The following is a 22,849-nucleotide window of genomic DNA, read 5'->3' on the forward strand; positions in this document are numbered from 1 at the left end:
GACAGGTTAGACGCAAATCAGGTTTATTAAACACCAGGGAAAACACTCAAGCTCTCACAAAGCTGTTAAGAAAAAGAGCTTACAGGGTGACCAGAGACGGGCAGGAGGTCAAGTCCAGGTTATCAAGCCGAAGAGTCCGGGAGATAAGGAGAGATCAGAACCAGGAAGTCACACCACTGGGAATGCGGGGACAGGCAAGGATCAGAACCGGGAAGTCGAGCCAAGAATGTTCTTCGGGGTTGGTGAATTGAAGGCCTGGGAAGGGAATGCAGGAATAGGCCTGGATGCAGTTATGAGATCTGATGATGACTGACTGAAGAGCTGCGGTATTTATGACTGGAGGTTGAATGAGGAACAGGTGTGAATGATTAGTAATCAGGTGACTAGCTGAGCTGGAATCTGGCTGGCATGGGCGTGTCTGTGGCAGAGCCCAGTGCGGGTGTAACAATACCCCCCTCCTCCAGGAGCCCCATCGGGTGATACCAAGCCAGGAAGAGGAGGAGGAGGAGGAGGCGCAACACCAGGCTCTGTTCATTCGAAGTCACTCTAACACGTGGGTGACATGCTGGACATGGGAAGACAGATCTGGTGAGTAGATAAGGAGATCATTGATGTAAATGACCAGGAATTGTTGAAGCATATCACAGAAGATTTCATTCATGAAATTCTGGAACACAGAGGGAGCATGAACCAATCCACATGGCATCACTAAATATTCATAATGACCAGTCTGTGTAATGAATGCAGTTTTCCATTTGTCTCCTTCCTTAATCCAGATGATGTTATAAGCACTCCGAAAATCCAGTTTGGTGAAGATTATGGCACCATGGAGTTTTTCTAATGCAGCCGGTATCAAAGGAAGTGGGTATTTGTATTTAACGGTACCTTGGTTAAGCATCTGATAATCTATGCAAGGTCTCAGACCGCCATCTTTCTTTCCCACGAAGAAGAAGCTGGATGCTGCCGGGGACGTGGACTCACAGATGTAGCCCTACTCTAAGGGTCAGTGATGTACTCTTTCATTGCCTGCAGTTCAGGAATAGACCCTACCAGAAGGAAGCTTGGCCTCGGGAATCAGCTCAATAGCACAGTCTAAAGGACGATGAAGAGGAAGTTTTGCAGCCAGTGCCCAGCTGATAACATCCTGGTACTCCTGATACTCCTTAGGGATGTTAGATGCAGCATTATTGACTGGACTGTCCACCGTTGTCGTGGCAGTGATGATCTTCGGTGCCTGCTTAGACAAAGGGAGTTGAGGGAAACAGTGTGGATAACAGACAGAACCCCACTTTAATATTTCACCGGTTTTCCAGGATAAAGTGGGAGAATGATGCTGTAGCCAAGGACGTCCTTGAATAATATCAGCAGTAGAATTATTAAGGACTGAAAATGAAATTTTTTTCATGATGTAGACAACCAATTTGCATATTAATGGGCAACATTTGCATATGGTGATGGTCATGGGTGAGTTTCAATCCAGTAATGGACTCAGTGTCGAAGGGAGTAGGACAGGGCGTGCAGTTTAGACTGAGCCGTTTAATTATGGACTCAGGGAAGAAGTTCCCTGCTGAGCCCGAGTCCAGTAACGCTGAGACAGAGATAGGATTCCTATTATTTGATGTGACTTGAATCATGAGAGGTTTGGATGGTAAAATATACCCCGAAGGAGTACTCACCCTCGGAGACGGAGTTTTAAATCGGACAATTCCTTATCCTGTGATTTGGTTGTCCACAATAAAGGCAGCGGTTATTTGTGAGGCGACGGTGCCACTCAGTGGGAGTGAGACGTGCTCTGTTCACTTGCATAGGTTCCACAGATTCCGTAGCTGACTTTGTCGCCGAAGTAGTGACATCCTGGAGACAACTTTGTCTTCTGTGTGAAACTCTAATGGCAAGCTGTATGAATTTTCCGAGTCCCAGATCATCATTGTAGGAAGTGAGGAGGAGTCGTAGAGAGCTGAGCAGGTTCATTCCAACCACTGGCTGTTGCTAGTGTGCGGAAATGTAAAGCATGCTTCATTATCGGGGTGTCACCTTGTCTTAAGTTATAAAATTGTTCTTGAACAGTAGAATCACCTTTTGGGAGACTAAACACTTCCTGGAAATGTTGAATAAAGGTGTTAAATAATTGAGTTACTGCACTATTTTGATGCCATAATGCTTCAGCCCATTGAAGAGCAGGACCCGTTAGAAGGGAAATGATGTAGACAATCTTAGATCTGTCGGTGGGATACTTGCCCGGTTTAAGTTCCAGAGCTAAGGAGCATTACAGGAGGAATCCTTTGGAGGAATTAACTCGCCTGAGAATCTCTGCGGGGATGGATCTATCGCTGTGTTTATTCGGTGTTGGTCGGACCTTCTGTAACGAAGGACTCTTCAAAACAGGTTAGATGAGAATCAGGTTTATTAAACACCAGGGAAAACACTCAAGCTCTCACAAAGCTGTTAAGAAAAACAGCTTACATAGTGACAAGAAAGACTAGGAGGAGATCAAATCCAGGTTATCAACCCGAAGAGTTCGGGAGACAAAGAGATCTGGGCACAGGCAAGGATCAGAACCGGAAAGTCAAGCCAAGAAAGTTCTTTGGGGTTGGTGAGTTGGGGCCTGGGAAGGGAATGCAGGAATAGGCCTGGATGCAGTTACAAGGTCTGACGATGACTGACTGAAGAGCTGCGGTATTTATGGCTGGAGGTTGAATGAGGAACCCTTGCAGTAGTGTTTAAATTTTTTTTTTATTATTTATTTATTTTTTTTGCCATCGACCTGTTGTTTAACTGAAAAGCATCATGGACTGAAAAGCACAGGTTTTTTTTTTTTTCATTTCTGGTCTTAGACTGCCATCTAGTGGCCATGTAACACTTCTTTTTTCGGTGCTATGAATAGGTAAAGAGGTACTGAGCTGACTTGATATTTTTTCAGAAAAGAAAATGGGAGTCAAGACCACAATGTACCAGATACTGAGAACTTGTGAAGACCTTTGAACCAGCTAAAAAGTTTGACTTGACAATAGGTTTCAGATATAACTATAAATTTAAAATCACAGTAAAAATTTGTGTTTGGTTGTTGAAATCATTGTAAACAACCACTTAAATTGCTTATGTGGGTTTTCAAATTAACTGTATTCTCAAAATATAACATTCTCATTTTTTCATATCAATAATGACATCGCAGTTTGCATTGTGCCACTCAAGCATATCATGCCTCCTCTTAGACCATAACCTGTAGTCTGTGCAGCACACAGCTGGAGGTAACTGAACAACAGCGCCAATCAAAGACCTCTGCATGAGCCTCACAATATTCAAACACTGACCATTGAGTAGCTTGGTGTTAGATGCTGGTTTAGAACCTGGGCCTTGTACACCACTATACAGTTGTGTCGTGGTGCACCCTGATGAAGCAGTCTGCAGCTTATTATTCAAAAAAATAAACCAATTGCTGAGTTGAATTTCTGTTTTCTCCAATCACAAGACAGAATTGAAAAATTGACAAAAACTTAAATAACTGAAAAGGTTTAAATGTGAAAAAGCCAAACATATCTCCTGAATGAGGTTAATAATTTAATATTTGAATAGATAAAGTCCCAAAATGACAAAATAGAAGCACTGGGTTGACTTTATGTCACAAGGTTACGCCCACTTTTAAAAAGAAAAAACATTGCAAAAACTCCGAGCCTATACTAACTATACTAATTTATTTAGGACCAAACAGACCCTGCTGGTTGAAGAACACAGCTGGGAGCAATCATCTAACTCGACACATTGTGAATGAAAACAGGTTAAATAAAAGTAAAATTCCACCATGAATTTATGTAAAACTTGTTGGATTTTAAGAAGCACAAGCCAGATTTATATTGAGAAACCTCTCTATGTGTACAGGACTGTTGTAAATCTCTGCAAGTCCAGTAACAAAATAGAAGTTATCAGTATTAATAGGGCTGCCATGTACTGGCCATTGGAAACTGGTGCAGCGCTCTTAACCTTGTTGAACAGTTTCCAGCTCTTTATGCAAAAACTGACCAATAGCTGAGCTGCATTTTTTCAGTATCCAATCTGCATTTGGTTTGAAGGGTTTTCAGCCAATCAATAGCCTGAATTTATTTTTACAAAATGCTAAATATCTCAAAATCTACAAAAGATTTCTATGGCAAAAGTCATATCTTCATGCTCATGAATGTACCGAAGAGTTTATTATTTGATAGGCTGAAGTGGCACAAACGTGATGAATCGCATTCACACTGAATAAGTTGTTCCTAAAATGCTTCAAATAAAACACTTATCTTTCCTGCAAAATGTTTGAAACTCTACTCCTCACCTTTTGCCTCAATTCAACCATTCAAGCATCAAACTCTTCAGCCAATACAGGAGATTTGTGCCATGACTTTTGGTCTTTGTAACATTCGAAATTTTCCAAGTTATTCATGTTTTTGTCAATTTTAAAAATCCGTTCCTATGATTGGACAAAACAGAAAATGCATCTCAGCAATTGGTCCATTTTCTACACCAGTACACAGGTACCCATTGATATACACGGAATGGGTTCGAATCCAGTCTTGAAAATTGTACAATGTAATGGTATGTCAGTTTTTTTACTGTGGACTGATCTGATCAAAGAGCTTTGATTTTGGCTTTGTGTTTGGCTGAAAACTGTTCAATTAAATAGTGTGCTGTTTGCACAAGATAAGATAGATCCTGTCCAATGTCTGTCCTGAAAAGTTGTGCAATTAATATGAAGTGTTACAGCATTGTGTTATACTCATTGTGCATTATACTCCCTTCCCAGGTGTTCCTTATTATGCTGATGTGTGGCAGCCTCCTCCAGCCAATCAGGTCTGGGAGTGGCTTTTAAAAGACCTCAGGATCTGCGCGTCTGGGCCTTCTGGCCACTTGCCATTCACACCATGTGGGTTTTGTGCATTAGCTTATTGACAGTGTGGGTTATATGTTGGTTATTGTGTTTCTGTTTAATATAACCCTGAGCTTTCTTCCAGATAAGCCTTGTAGGGGAGAGCTGCCATTTTGTTTTATCATATGGGGTTCTTTTCTCCTGTTTATGTTACTATAGAGTAGGTTAGATGTAAGTTTGTACTTTGTTTTGTTTGGTGGGTAGGTAAGTTGTCCTTTTGTTTTGTAGGCAGGGGTGTTTGTTTGTTATGTTGGCCTTGGCTCTCCCTGACGCAAATGGCTGTCTGGTTTGGAATCTGTGACTGTGAAGGTCTCTGAGCAGTGAATAAATGTGCCCAACTCGGACTTTTGTCTCTGTGTTTTCATCTGAGGTTGTAACCTTGCTTCGTTAGGTGTTACTCCTTCTTAGGGACGTAACAGAAGGGTTAGTTCAACCTTATTGTGGTGGAGGGGTTTGTGTGACCCTGGTAGGGTCACCCATGGCAAACAGGTGTCTAGGGGAGGGACCAGACCAAGCACGGCTCATCAACCCCTATGATAAACACAAACCTGGGCAGAAATGTTCCCTTGCCCGGACGGGATCCCCCTCTGGAACCAGGCCTGGGGGTGGGATACGAGAGCGAGCATCTGGTGGACGGGCCTTTGCCCGTGGGGCCCGGTCGGGCTCAGCCCGAAAGGGTTACATGGGCCCCACCTCCCGTGGGCTCGCCATCTGCGGGAGGAGCCTTAGGGGTCGGGTGCAGTGTGAGCTGGGCGGCAGCAAGAGGCGGGGACCCTGGCGTTCCGATCCCCGGCTGCAGAAGCTGGCTCTAGGGACATGGAACGTCACCTCTCTGGTGGGGAAGGAGCCTGAGCTTGTGCGCGAGGTTGAGCGGTTCCGACTAGATATAGTTGGACTCACCTCGACACATGGCTTGGGCTCTGGAACCAGAACCCTCGAGAGGGGCTGGACCTTCTTCCACTCTGGAGTTGCTCATGGTGAGAGGCGCCGAGCAGGTGTGGGCATTCTCATCAGCCCCCAGCTTGGTGCCTGCACGTTGGGGTTTACCCCGGTGGATGAAAGGGTAGTTTCCCTCCGCCTCCGGGTGGGGGGACGGGTCCTGACTGTTGTCTGTGCTTATGCACCGAACAGCAGTTCAGAGTACCCACCCTTTCTGGAGTCCTTGGAGGGAGTGCTGGAGGGTGCTCCTTCTGGGGACTCCATTGTTCTGATGGGGGACTTCAATGCTCACGTGGGCAATGACAGTGAGACCTGGAGGGGAGTGATAGTCAGGCATGCCCCCCCCCTCTGAACCCAAATGGTGTTTTGTTATTGGACTTCTGTGCTCGTCATGGATTGTCCATAACGAACACCATGTTCCAACATAAGAGTGTCCATATGTACACCTGGCATCAGGACTCGCTGGGCCGCAGTTCGATGATCGATTTTGTAGTCGTATTGTCGGACCTGCGGCCACATGCCTTGGACACTCGGGTGAAGAGGGGGGCGGAGGGTGTGTTCCACTTACAGGGGAATCACACTCCTCAGCCTCCCTGGTAAGGTCTATTCAGGGGTCCTGGAGAGGAGGGTCCGCCGGATAGTCGAATCCCGGATTGAGGAGGAGCAGTGTGGTTTTCATCCTGGTCGTGGAACAGTGGACCAGCTCTATACCTTCTTTGGGGTCCTGGAGGGGGCATGGGAGTTTGCCCAACCAGTCTACATGTGCTTTGTGGACCTGGAGAAGGCGTTTGACCGTGTCACCAGGGGGCTCCTGTGGGGGGTACTCCGGGAGTATGGGGTACCGGACCCCCTTGTACGAGCTGTCCGGTCCCTGTACGACAGGTGTCAGAGCTTGGTCCGCATTGCCGGTAGTAAGTCGGATTCGTTTCCGGTGAGGGTTGGACTCCACCAAGGCTGCCCTTTATCACCGATTCTGTTCATAACTTATATGGACAGAATTTCTAGGCGCGGCTGAGGTGTTGAGGGGATCCGGCTTGGTGGCCTCAGGATTGGGTCCCTGCTTTTTGCAGATGACATGGTCCTGTTGGCTTCATCTGGTCGTGATCTCCAGCTCTCACTTGAGCGATTCTCGGCCGAGTGTGAAGCGGCTGGGATGAGAATCAGCACCTCCAAATCTGAGACCATGGTCCTCAGCCGGAATAGGGTGGATTGCCCTCTCCGGGTCGGGACTCAGGTCCTGCCTCAAGTGGAGGAGTTTAAATATCTCGGGGTCTTGTTCACGAGTGAGGAAAGGATGGAGCGTAAGATCGACAGATGGATCGGTGCGGCGTCTGCAGTAATGCGGACTCTGCGCCAGTCTGTCGTGGTGAAGAAGGAGCTGAGCCAGAAGGCGAAGCTCTCCATTTACCAGTCGATCTACGTTACTACGCTCACCTATGGTCATGAGCTGTGGGTCGTGACCGAAAGAACCAGATCTAGTATACAGGCGGCTGAAATGAGTTTCCTCCGCAGGGTGGCCGGGCTCTCCCTTAGAGATAGGGTGAGGAGCTCGGTCATCCGGGAGGAGATCAGAGTAGAGCCGCTGCTCCTCCGCATCGAGAGGAACCAGTTGAGGTGGCTCGGGCATCTGGTCAGGATGCCTCCTGGACCTCCCTGGTGAGGTGTTCCAGGCACGTCTCTCTGGGAGGAGACCCCGGGGAAGACCCAGGACACGCTGGAGGGATTATATCTCTCGGCTGGCCTGGGAACGCCTCGGGATCCCCCCCGCAGAGTTGGCAAATGTGGCTGGGGAGAGGGAAGTCTGGGCTTCCCTGTTTAGGCTGCTGCCCCCGCGACCTGACCCCGGATAAGTGGCATGAAGATGAAGATGAAGGGTTATTTCAAGATAAAAAATAAATAAACTGCAGAAATGACAGTAAAATATTACAGTTTGTTGTTAAAGTGCTACAAATGAAACAACATTGTTCACATTGAACAATAAATTCTTTAACTGATTACATAAGCAGTTCTAAATTATTTTCTACAATGATTGATGTAGTTTAACTACTGACTTCAGAATTTTAGTTGTATTTACAAATTATTTAAAATAATTATTTAAAATATTTTTGCAATTCTGTTGATTACAAACTGGTGGCAAAGGCAATCCCATTGTAATTGTAAAAAAAAACATTCCCATTCCAATGATAAAAAATTTAGATGATTCTGCCATAGCGCTGTGTCGGTGTAGTGGTTAAAGAAATGGGGTCTTGTTCGGATGATAAATTAAGTTGATTAGTTGTGCTGCTTCTCCAAATGATTGTGCAATTGCATTTCAATCATTCAGCATAGAAGGGGAATCACATTTGTGATTCAATATCAGTGTGAATGTGATTCAATATCATTGTGAATGTGATTCAATATCAGTGTGAATGTGATTCATTATCCGCGTGAATTTGATTCATTATCAATGTGAATTTGATTCTTTATCAGTGTGAATGTTATTCATTTATCAGCGTGAATGTGACTCATTATCAACGTGAACGTGATCCATCATCAGCGTGAATTTGATTCATTGTTAGCATGAATTCGATTCATTGTCAGTGTGAATTCGATTTAACGTCAATGTGAATGTGATTCATTATCAGCGTGAATGTGATTCAATATCAGTGTGAATGTGATTCAATATCAGTGTGAATGTGATTCATTATCAGTGTGAATTCCATTCATTGTCAGTGTGAATTCCATTCATTATCAGTGTGAATTCGATTCATTATCAATGTGAGTTCGATTCATTATCAGTGTGAATGTGATTCAATATCAGTGTGAATGTGATTCAATATCAGTGTGAATGTGATTCATTATCAGTGTGAATTCCATTAATTGTCAGTGTGAATGTGATTAATTATTAGCGTGAATTCGATTCATGATCAGTGTGAATGTGATTCATTATCCGCGTGAATTCGATTCATCATCAATGTGAGTGTGATTCATTGTTAGCGTGAATGTAATTCATTGTCAGCGTGAATGTGATTCATTATCAGCATGAATGTGATTAATTGTCTGTGTGAATGTGATTCATTGTCAGCGTTAATGCGATTCATGATCAGTGTGAATGTGAATCATTATCAGCTTGAATTTGATTCATTATCAGCGTGAATGTGATTCATTATCTGTGTGAATTCGATTCATTATCAATGTGAATGTGATTCAATATCAGTGTGAATGTGATTCAATATCAGTGTGAATGTGATTCATTATCAGTGTGAATTCGATTAATTATCAATGTGAATTCGATTAATTATCAATGTGAATTCGATTCATTATCAGTGTGAATGTGATTCAATATCAGTGTGAATGTGATTCATTATCAGCGTGAATTTAAGTCATCATCAGTGTGAATGTGATTCATTATCCTCGTGAATTCGATTCATTATCAATGTGAATGTGATTCATTGTCAGTGTGAATGTGATTAATTGTCAGCGTGAATGTGATTGATTATCAGCCTGAATTCGATTCATTATCAGTGTGAATGTGATTCATTATCAGCGTGAAGTCGAATCATTATCAGTGTGTATGCCATTCATTATCAGTGTGAATTCGATTCATTATCAGCGTGAATGTGATTCATTATCAGTGTGAATTCGATTAATTATCAATGTGAATTCGATTAATTATCAATGTGAATTCGATTCATTATCAGTGTGAATGTGATTCAATATCAGTGTGAATGTGATTCAATATCAGTGTGAATGTGATTCATTATCAGTGTGAATTCCATTCATTGTCAGTGTGAATGTGATTAATTATTAGCATGAATTCGATTCATGATCAGTGCGAATGTGATTCATTATCAGCGTGAATGTGATTAATTGTCAGCGTGAATGTGATTAACTGTCAGTGTGAATATGATTCATTATCAGTGTGAATGTGATTCATGATCAGCGTGAATGTGATTGATTATCAGCCTGAATTTGATTCATTATCAGTGTGAATGTGATTCATTATCAGCGTGAATTTGATTCATTATCAGTGTGAATATAATTCATTATCAGTGTGAATTCAATTCATTGTCAGCGTGAATATGATTCATTATCAGTGTAAATTTGATGCATTATGAGCGTAAATTTGATTCATTATCAATGTGAATTCGATTTAATGTCAATGTGATTCTGATTAATTATCAGCGTGAATATTATTCATTATCAGTGTGAATGTGATTCATTATCAGCGTGAATTTAAGTCATTATCAGTGTGAATGTGATTCATTATCCTCGTGAATTCGATTCATTATCAATGTGAATGTGATTCATTGTCAGTGTGAATGTGATTAATTGTCAGCGTGAATGTGATTGATTATCAGCCTGAATTCGATTCATTATCAGTGTGAATGTGATTCATTATCAGAGTGAAGTCGAATCATTATCAGTGAGTATGCCATTCATTATCAGTGTGAATTCGATTCATTATCAGCGTGAATGTGATTCATTATCAGTGTGAATTCGATTAATTATCAATGTGAATTCGATTAATTATCAATGTGAATTCGATTCATTATCAGTGTGAATGTGATTCAATATCAGTGTGAATGTGATTCAATATCAGTGTGAATGTGATTCATTATCAGTGTGAATTCCATTCATTGTCAGTGTGAATTCCATTCATTATCAGTGTGAATTCGATTCATTATCAATGTGAATTCGATTCATTATCAGCGTGAATGTGATTTAATATCAGTGTGAATGTGATTCAATATCAGCGTGAATTTGATTAATTATCAGTGTGAATGTGATTTAATATCAGTGTGAACGTGATTCATTATCCGCGTGAATTTGATTCATTATCAATGTGAATTTGATTCTTTATCAGCATGAATGTGATTCATCATCAGTGTGAATGTTATTAATTTATCAGTGTGAATCTGATTCATTATCAGTGTGAATGTGATTCATTATCAGCCTGAATTCGATTCTTTGTCGGTGTGAATGCAATTCAATATCAGCGTGAATGTGATTCATTATCAGCGTGAATGTGATTCATTATCAACGTGAACGTGATCCATCATCAGCGTGAATTTGATTCATTGTTAGCATGAATTCGATTCATTATCAGTGTGAATTCGATTTAATGTCAATGTGAATGCGATTCATTATCAGCGTGAATGTGATTCATTATCAGTGTGAATTCCAGTCATTGTCAGTGTGAATTCCATTCATTATCAGTGTGAATTCGATTCATTATCAATGTGAATTCGATTCATTATCAGTGTGAAAGTGATTCATTATCAGGATGAATGTGATTCATTATCAGCGTGAACGTGATCCATCATCAGCGTGAATTTGATTCATTATCAGTGTGTATGTGATTCATTATCCGCGTGAATTCGATTCATCATCAATGTGAGTGTGATTCATTGTTAGCGTGAATGTGATTCATTGTCAGTGTGAATGTGAATCATTATCAGCTTGAATTTGATTCATTATCAGCGTGAATGTGATTATTTATCAGTGTGAATTCGATTCATTATCAATGTGAATTCGATTCATTGTCAGTGTGAATGTGATTCATTATCAGTGTGAATTTGATTCATTATCAGTGTGAATGTGATTCATTATCAGCCTGAATATGATTCATTATCAGCCTGAATATGATTCATTTTCAACGTGAATATGATTCATTATCAGCGTGAATGTGATTCATTATCAGCATGAATGTGATTCATTGTCACTGTTAACGCAATTCATTATCAGAGTGAATGTGATTCATCATCAGCGTGAATTTGATTCATTATCAGTGTGAATGTGATTCATTATCAGCCTGAATTCTATTCTTTGTCAGTGTGAATGCAATTCAATATCAGCTTGAATGTGATTCATTATCATCGTGAACTCGTTTCATTGTCAGTGTGTATGCGAATCATTATGAGCGTGAATGTGATTCATTATCAACGTGAATTTGATCCATCATCAGCGTGAATTTAATTCATTGTTAGCATGAATTCGATTCATTATCAATGTGAATTCGATTTAATGTCAGTGTGAATGTGATTCAATATCAGTGTGAATTCCATTCACTGTCAGTGTGAATGTGATTAATTATTAGCATGAATTCGATTCATGATCAGTGTGAATGTGATTCATTATCAGCATGAATGTGATTAATTGTCAGCGTGAATGTGATTAACTGTCAGTGTGAATATGATTCATTTTCAGTTTGAATGTGATTCATGATCAGCGTGAATGTGATTGATTATCAGCCTGAATTTGATTCATTATCAGTGTGAATGTGATTCATTATCAGCATGAATTCCATTCATTGTCAGTGTGAATATGATTAATTATCAGCGTGAATACGATTCATGATCAGTGTGAATGTGATTCAATATCAGTGTGAATGTGATTCATTATCAGCGTGATTGTTATTAATTATCAGCGTGAAAGTGATTCATTTTTAGCGTGAATGTGATTCATTATCAGCCTGAATTCGATTCATTATCAGTGTGAATGTGATTCATTGTCAGTGTTAATTTGATTCATTATCAGTGTGAATGTGATTCATTATCAGTGTGAATTTGATTCATTATCAGTGTGAATGTGATTCATTATCAGCGTGAATATGATTCATTATCAGCCTGAATATGATTCATTTTCAACGTGAATATGATTCATTATCAGCGTGAATGTGATTCATTATCAGCATGAATGTGATTCATTGTCACTGTTAACGCAATTCATTATCAGAGTGAATGTGATTCATCATCAGCGTGAATTTGATTCATTATCAGTGTGAATGTGATTCATTATCAGCCTGAATTCTATTCTTTGTCAGTGTGAATGCAATTCAATATCAGCTTGAATGTGATTCATTATCATCGTGAACTCGTTTCATTGTCAGTGTGTATGCGATTCATTATCAGCGTGAATGTGATTCATTATCAACGTGAATTTGATCCATCATCAGCGTGAATTTAATTCATTGTTAGCATGAATTCGATTCATTATCAATGTGAATTCGATTTAATGTCAGTGTGAATGTGATTCAATATCAGTGTGAATTCCATTCACTGTCAGTGTGAATGTGATTAATTATTAGCATGAATTCGATTCATGATCAGTGTGAATGTGATTCATTATCAGCATGAATGTGATTAATTGTCAGCGTGAATGTGATTAACTGTCAGTGTGAATATGATTCATTTTCAGTTTGAATGTGATTCATGATCAGCGTGAATGTGATTGATTATCAGCCTGAATTTGATTCATTATCAGTGTGAATGTGATTCATTATCAGCATGAATTCCATTCATTGTCAGTGTGAATATGATTAATTATCAGCGTGAATACGATTCATGATCAGTGTGAATGTGATTCAATATCAGTGTGAATGTGATTCATTAGCAGCCTGAATATGATTCATTATCAGCGTGAATATGATTCATTATCAGCGTGAATGTGATTCATTATCAGCATGAATGTGATTCATTGTCAGTGTGAATGCGATTCATTATCAGAGTGAATGTGATTCATTATCAGCGTGAATTTGATTAATTATCAGCGTGAATGTGATTAATTGTCAGTGTGAATTTGATTCATTATCAGCGTGAATTTGATTCATTGTCAGCGTGAATGTGATTCATTATCAGCGTGAATGTGATTCATTATCAGTGTGAATTCGATTCATTATCAATGTGAATTCGATTCATTATCAGTGTGAATGTGATTCAATATCAGTGTGAATGTGATTCATTATCAGTGTGAATGTGATTCATTATCCGCGTGAATTCGATTCATCATCAATGTGAGTGTGATTGATTGTTAGCGTGAATGTGATTCATTGTCAGCGTGATTGTGAATCATTATCAGCTTGAATTTGATTCATTATAGGCGTGAATGTGATTATTTATCAGGGTGAATTCGATTCATTATCAATGTGAATTCGATTCATTGTCAGTGTGAATGTGATTCATTATCAGTGTGAATGTGATTCATTATCAGTGTGAATTTGATTCATTATCAGTGTGAATATAATTCATTATCAGCGTAAATTCCATTCATTATCAGTGTGAATTTGATTCATTATCAGTGTGAATGTGATTCATTATCAGCGTGAATTCGATTCATTATCAGTTTGTATGTAATTCATTATCAGTGTGAATTCAATTCATTGTCAGCGTGAATATGATTCATTATCAATGTGAATTCGATTTAATGTCAATGTGATTCTGATTAATTATCAGCGTGAATATTATTCATTATCAGTGTGAATGTGATTCATTATCAGCGTGAATTTAAGTCATTATCAGTGTGAATGTGATTCATTATACTCGTGAATTCGATTCATTATCAATGTGAATGTGATTCATTGTCAGTGTGAATGTCATTCATTGTTAGCGTGAATGTGATTCATTATCAGCATGAATGTGATTCATTGTCAGTGTGAATGTGATTAATTGTCAGCGTTAATGCGATTCATGATCAGTGTGAATGTGAATCATTATCAGCTTGAATTTGATTCATTATCAGCGTGAATGTGATTCATTATCTGTGTGAATTCGATTCATTATCAATGTGAATTTGATTCATTAACAATGTGAATGTGATTCAATATCAGTGTGAATGTGATTCAATATCAGTGTGAATGTGATTTATTATCAGTGTGAATTTGATTCATTATCAGCGTGAATGTGATTATCAGCGTGCATATGATTCATTTTCACCGTGAATGTGATTAATTGTCAGAGTGAATGTGATTAATTGTCAGCGTGAATGTGATTGATTATCAGCCTGAATTCGATTCATTATCAGTGTGAATGTGATCCATTATCAGCGTGAAGTCGATTCATTATCAGTGTGTATGCCATTCATTATCAGTGTCAATTCAATTCATTATCAGCGTGAATGTGATCCATTATCAGTGTGAATTCGATTAATTATCAATGTGAATTCGATTAATTATCAATGTGAATTCGATTCATTATCAGTGTGAATGTGATTCAATATCAGTGTGAATGTGATTCAATATCAGTGTGAATGTGATTCATTATCAGTGTGAATTCCATTCATTGTCAGTGTGAATTCCATTCATTATCAGTGTGAATTCGATTCATTATCAATGTGAATTCGATTCATTATCAGTGTGAATGTGATTCAATATCAGTGTGAATGTGATTCAATATCAGTGTGAATTCCATTCACTGTCAGTGTGAATGTGATTAATTATTAGCATGAATTCGATTCATGATCAGTGTGAATGTGATTCATTATCAGCATGAATGTGATTAATTGTCAGCGTGAATGTGATTAACTGTCAGTGTGAATATGATTCATTATCAGTTTGAATGTGATTCATGATCAGCGTGAATGTGATTGATTATCAGCCTGAATTTGATTCATTATCAGTGTGAATGTGATTCATTATCAGCATGAATTCCATTCATTGTCAGTGTGAATATGATTAATTATCAGCGTGAATACGATTCATGATCAGTGTGAATGTGATTCAATATCAGTGTGAATGTGATTCATTATCAGCGTGATTGTTATTATCAGCGTGAAAGTGATTCATTTTTAGCGTGAATGTGATTCATTATCAGCCTGAATTCGATTCATTATCAGTGTGAATGTGATTCATTGTCAGTGTTAATTTGATTCATTATCAGTATAAATGTGATTCATTATCAGCGTGAAAGTGATTCATTATCAGCGTGAACGTGATCCATTATCAGCGTGAAGTCGATTCATTATCAGTGTGTATGCCATTCATTATCAGTGTGAATTCGATTCATTATCAGCGTGAATGTGATTCATTATCAGTGTGAATTTGATTAATTATCAATGTGAATGTGATTTAATATCAGTGTGAACGTGATTCATTATCCGCGTGAATTTGATTCATTATCAGTGTGAATTCGATTCATTATCAGCCTGAATTCGATTCTTTGTCAGTGTGAATGCAATTCAATATCAGCGTGAATGTGATTCATTATCAGCGTGAATGTGATTCATTATCAACGTGAACGTGATCCATCATCAGCGTGAATTTGATTCATTGTTAGCATGAATTCGATTCATTATCAGTGTGAATTCGATTTAATGTCAATGTGAATGCGATTCATTATCAGCGTGAATGTGATTCATTATCAGTGTGAATTCGATTAATTATCAATGTGAATTCGATTCATTATCAGTGTGAATGTGATTCAATATCAGTGTGAATGTGATTCAATATCAGTGTGAATGTGATTCATTATCAGTGTGAATTCCATTCATTGTCAGTGTGAATTCCATTCATTATCAGTGTGAATTCGATTCATTATCAATGTGAATTCGATTCATTATCAGTGTGAATGTGATTCAATATCAGTGTGAATGTGATTCAATATCAGTGTGAATGTGATTCATTATCAGTGTGAATTCCATTCATTGTCAGTGTGAATGTGATTAATTATTAGCATGAATTCGATTCATGATCAGTGTGAATATGATTCATTATCAGTTTGAATGTGATTCATGATCAGCGTGAATGTGATTATCAGCCTGAATTTGATTCATTATCAGTGTGGATGTGATTCATTATCAGCATGAATTCCATTCATTGTCAGTGTGAATGTGATTAATTATCAGCGTGATTACGATTCATGATCAGTGTGAATGTGAATCATTATCCGCGTGAATTCGATTCATCATCAATGTGAGTGTGATTCATTGTTAGCGTGAATGTGATTCATTGTCAGCGTGAATGTGATTCATTATCAGCATGAATGTGATTAATTGTCAGTGTGAATGTGATTCATTGTCAGCGTTAGTGTGATTCATGATCAGTGTGAATGTTAATCATTATCAGCTTGATTTTGATTCATTATCAGCGTGAATGTGATTCATTATCTGTGTGAATTCGATTCATTATCAATGTGAATTTGATTCATTAACAGTGTGAATGTGATTCAATATCAGTGTGAATGTGATTCAATATCAGTGTGAATGTGATTCATTATCAGTGTGAATTTGATTCATTATCAGTGTGAATGTGATTCATTGTCAGTGTGAATTTGATTCATTATCAGTGTGAATGTGATTCATTAGCAGCCTGAATATGATTCATTATCAGCGTGAATATGATTCATTATCAGCGTGAATGTGATTCATTATCAGCATGAATGTGATTCATTGTCAGTGTTAATGCGATTCATTATCAGAGTGAATGTGATTCATTATCATCGTGAACTCGTTTCATTGTCAGTGTGTATGCGATTCATTATCAGCGTGAATGTGATTCATTGTCAGCGTGAATGTGAATCATTATCAGCTTGAATTTGATTCATTATCAGCGTGAATGTGATTATTTATCAGTGTGAATTCGATTCATTATCAATGTGAATTCGATTCATTGTCAGTGTGAATGTGATTCATTATCAGTGTGAATTTGATTCATTATCAGTGTGAATGTGATTCATTATCAGCCTAAATATGATTCATTATCAGCCTGAATATGATTCATTTTCAACGTGAATATGATTCATTATCAGCGTGAATGTGATTCATTATCAGCATGAATGTGATTCATTGTCACTGTTAACGCAATTCATTATCAGAGTGAATGTGATTCATTATCAGCCTGAATTCTATTCTTTGTCAGTGTGAATGCAATTCAATATCAGCTTGAATGTGATTCATTATCATCGTGAACTCGTTTCATTGTCAGTGTGTATGCGATTCATTATCAGCGTGAATGTGATTCATTATCAACGTGAATTTGATCCATCATCAGCGTGAATTTAATTCATTGTTAGCATGAATTCGATTCATTATCAATGTGAATTCGATTTAATGTCAGTGTGAATGTGATTCAATATCAGTGTGAATTCCATTCACTGTCAGTGTGAATGTGATTAATTATTAGCATGAATTCGATTCATGATCAGTGTGAATGTGATTCATTATCAGCATGAATGTGATTAATTGTCAGCGTGAATGTGATTAACTGTCAGTGTGAATATGATTCATTTTCAGTTTGAATGTGATTCATGATCAGTGTGAATGTGATTGATTATCAGCCTGAATTTGATTCATTATCAGTGTGAATGTGATTCATTATCAGCATGAATTCCATTCATTGTCAGTGTGAATATGATTAATTATCAGCGTGAATACGATTCATGATCAGTGTGAATGTGATTCAATATCAGTGTGAATGTGATTCATTATCAGCGTGATTGTTATTAATTATCAGCGTGAAAGTGATTCATTTTTAGCGTGAATGTGATTCAATATCAGTGTGAATGTGATTCAATATCAGTGTGAATGTGATTCATTATCAGTGTGAATTCCATTCATTGTCAGTGTGAATTCCATTCATTATCAGTGTGAATTCGATTCATTATCAATGTGAATTCGATTCATTATCAGTGTGAATGTGATTCAATATCAGTGTGAATGTGATTCAATATCAGTGTGAATGTGATTCATTATCAGTGTGAATTCCATTCATTGTCAGTGTGAATGTGATTAATTATTAGCATGAATTCGATTCATGATCAGTGTGAATATGATTCATTATCAGTTTGAATGTGATTCATGATCAGCGTGAATGTGATTATCAGCCTGAATTTGATTCATTATCAGTGTGAATGTGATTCATTATCAGCATGAATTCCATTCATTGTCAGTGTGAATGTGATTAATTATCAGCGTGATTACGATTCATGATCAGTGTGAATGTGAATCATTATCCGCGTGAATTCGATTCATCATCAATGTGAGTGTGATTCATTGTTAGCGTGAATGTGATTCATTGTCAGCGTGAATGTGATTCATTATCAGCATGAATGTGATTAATTGTCAGTGTGAATGTGATTCATTGTCAGCGTTAGTGTGATTCATGATCAGTGTGAATGTTAATCATTATCAGCTTGATTTTGATTCATTATCAGCGTGAATGTGATTCATTATCTGTGTGAATTCAATTCATTATCAATGTGAATTTGATTCATTAACAGTGTGAATGTGATTCAATATCAGTGTGAATGTGATTCAATATCAGTGTGAATGTGATTCATTATCAGTGTGAATTTGATTCATTATCAGTGTGAATGTGATTCATTGTCAGTGTGAATTTGATTCATTATCAGTGTGAATGTGATTCATTAGCAGCCTGAATATGATTCATTATCAGCGTGAATATGATTCATTATCAGCGTGAATGTGATTCATTATCAGCATGAATGTGATTCATTGTCAGTGTTAATGCGATTCATTATCAGAGTGAATGTGATTCATTATCAGCGTGAATTTGATTAATTATCAGCGTGAATGTGATTAATTGTCAGTGTGAATTTGATTCATTATCAGCGTGAATTTGATTCATTGTCAGCGTGAATGTGATTCATTATCAGCGTGAATGTGATTCATTATCAGTGTGAATTCGATTCATTATCAATGTGAATTCGATTCATTATCAGTGTGAATGTGATTCAATATCAGTGTTAATGTGATTCATTATCAGTGTGAATGTGATTCATTATCCGCGTGAATTCGATTCATCATCAACGTGAGTGTGATTGATTGTTAGCGTGAATGTGATTCATTGTCAGCGTGATTGTGAATCATTATCAGCTTGAATTTGATTCATTATAGGCGTGAATGTGATTATTTATCAGGGTGAATTCGATTCATTATCAATGTGAACTCGTTTCATTGTCAGTGTGTATGCGATTCATTATCAGCGTGAATGTGATTCATTATCAACGTGAATTTGATCCATCATCAGCGTGAATTTAATTCATTGTTAGCATGAATTCGATTCATTATCAATGTGAATTCGATTTAATGTCAGTGTGAATGTGATTCAATATCAGTGTGAATTCCATTCACTGTCAGTGTGAATGTGATTAATTATTAGCATGAATTCGATTCATGATCAGTGTGAATGTGATTCATTATCAGCATGAATGTGATTAATTGTCAGCGTAAATGTGATTAACTGTTAGTGTGAATATGATTCATTTTCAGTTTGAATGTGATTCATGATCAGTGTGAATGTGATTGATTATCAGCCTGAATTTGATTCATTATCAGTGTGAATGTGATTCATTATCAGCATGAATTCCATTCATTGTCAGTGTGAATATGATTAATTATCAGCGTGAATACGATTCATGATCAGTGTGAATGTGATTCAATATCAGTGTGAATGTGATTCATTATCAGCGTGATTGTTATTAATTATCAGCGTGAAAGTGATTCATTTTTAGCGTGAATGTGATTCAATATCAGTGTGAATGTGATTCAATATCAGTGTGAATGTGATTCATTATCAGTGTGAATTCCATTCATTGTCAGTGTGAATTCCATTCATTATCAGTGTGAATTCGATTCATTATCAATGTGAATTCGATTCATTATCAGTGTGAATGTGATTCAATATCAGTGTGAATGTGATTCAATATCAGTGTGAATGTGATTCATTATCAGTGTGAATTCCATTCATTGTCAGTGTGAATGTGATTAATTATTAGCATGAATTCGATTCATGATCAGTGTGAATATGATTCATTATCAGTTTGAATGTGATTCATGATCAGCGTGAATGTGATTATCAGCCTGAATTTGATTCATTATCAGTGTGAATGTGATTCATTATCAGCATGAATTCCATTCATTGTCAGTGTGAATGTGATTAATTATCAGCGTGATTACGATTCATGATCAGTGTGAATGTGAATCATTATCCGCGTGAATTCGATTCATCATCAATGTGAGTGTGATTCATTGTTAGCGTGAATGTGATTCATTGTCAGCGTGAATGTGATTCATTATCAGCATGAATGTGATTAATTGTCAGTGTGAATGTGATTCATTGTCAGCGTTAGTGTGATTCATGATCAGTGTGAATGTTAATCATTATCAGCTTGATTTTGATTCATTATCAGCGTGAATGTGATTCATTATCTGTGTGAATTCAATTCATTATCAATGTGAATTTGATTCATTAACAGTGTGAATGTGATTCAATATCAGTGTGAATGTGATTCAATATCAGTGTGAATGTGATTCATTATCAGTGTGAATTTGATTCATTATCAGTGTGAATGTGATTCATTGTCAGTGTGAATTTGATTCATTATCAGTGTGAATGTGATTCATTAGCAGCCTGAATATGATTCATTATCAGCGTGAATATGATTCATTATCAGCGTGAATGTGATTCATTATCAGCATGAATGTGATTCATTGTCAGTGTTAATGCGATTCATTATCAGAGTGAATGTGATTCATTATCAGCGTGAATTTGATTAATTATCAGCGTGAATGTGATTAATTGTCAGTGTGAATTTGATTCATTATCAGCGTGAATTTGATTCATTGTCAGCGTGAATGTGATTCATTATCAGCGTGAATGTGATTCATTATCATTGTGAATTCGATTCATTATCAATGTGAATTCGATTCATTATCAGTGTGAATGTGATTCAATATCAGTGTTAATGTGATTCATTATCAGTGTGAATGTGATTCATTATCCGCGTGAATTCGATTCATCATCAACGTGAGTGTGATTGATTGTTAGCGTGAATGTGATTCATTGTCAGCGTGATTGTGAATCATTATCAGCTTGAATTTGATTCATTATAGGCGTGAATGTGATTATTTATCAGGGTGAATTCGATTCATTATCAATGTGAATTCGATTCATTGTCAGTGTGAATGTGATTCATTATCAGTGTGAATGTGATTCATTATCAGTGTGAATTTGATTCATTATCAGTGTGAATATAATTCATTATCGCGTAAATTCCATTCATTATCAGTGTGAATTTGATTCATTATCAGTGTGAATGTGATTCATTATCAGCGTGAATTCGATTCATTATCAGTGTGTATGTAATTCATTATCAGTGTGAATTCAATTCATTGTCAGCGTGAATATGATTCATTATCAATGTGAATTCGATTTAATGTCAATGTGGTTCTGATTAATTATCAGCGTGAATATTATTCATTATCAGTGTGAATGTGATTCATTATCAGCGTGAATTTAAGTCATTATCAGTGTGAATGTGATTCATTATACTCGTGAATTCGATTCATTATCAATGTGAATGTGATTCATTGTCAGTGTGAATGTCATTCATTGTTAGCGTGAATGTGATTCATTGTCAGCATGAATGTGATTCATTATCAGCATGAATGTGATTCATTGTCAGTGTGAATGTGATTAATTGTCAGCGTTAATGCGATTCATGATCAGTGTGAATGTGAATCATTATCAGCTTGAATTTGATTCATTATCAGCGTGAATGTGATTCATTATCTGTGTGAATTCGATTCATTATCAATGTGAATTTGATTCATTAACAATGTGAATGTGATTCAATATCAGTCTGAATGTGATTCAATATCAGTGTGAATGTGATTCATTATCAGTGTGAATTTGATTCATTATCAGCGTGAATGTGATTATCAGCGTGCATATGATTAATTTTCACCGTGAATGTGATTAATTGTAAGAGTGAATGTGATTAATTGTCAGCGTGAATGTGATTGATTATCAGCCTGAATTCGATTCATTATCAGTGTGAATGTGATCCATTATCAGCGTGAAGTCGATTCATTATCAGTGTGTATGCCATTCATTATCAGTGTGAATTCAATTCATTATCAGCGTGAATGTGATCCATTATCAGTGTGAATTCGATTAATTATCAATGTGAATTCGATTAATTATCAATGTGAATTCGATTCATTATCAGTGTGAATGTGATTCAATATCAGTGTGAATGTGATTCAATATCAGTGTGAATGTGATTCATTATCAGTGTGAATTCCATTCATTGTCAGTGTGAATTCCATTCATTATCAGCCTGAATATGATTCATTATCAGTGTGAATTCGATTCATTATCAATGTGAATTCGATTAATTATCAATGTGAATTCGATTCATTATCAGTGTGAATGTGATTCAATATCAGTGTGAATGTGATTCATTATCAGCGTGAATTTAAGTCATCATCAGTGTGAATGTGATTCATTAT

This window comes from Telmatherina bonti (assembly GCF_933228915.1).
Source record: "Telmatherina bonti genome assembly, chromosome: 23".
NCBI classification, from domain to species: Eukaryota; Metazoa; Chordata; class Actinopteri; order Atheriniformes; family Telmatherinidae; genus Telmatherina; species Telmatherina bonti.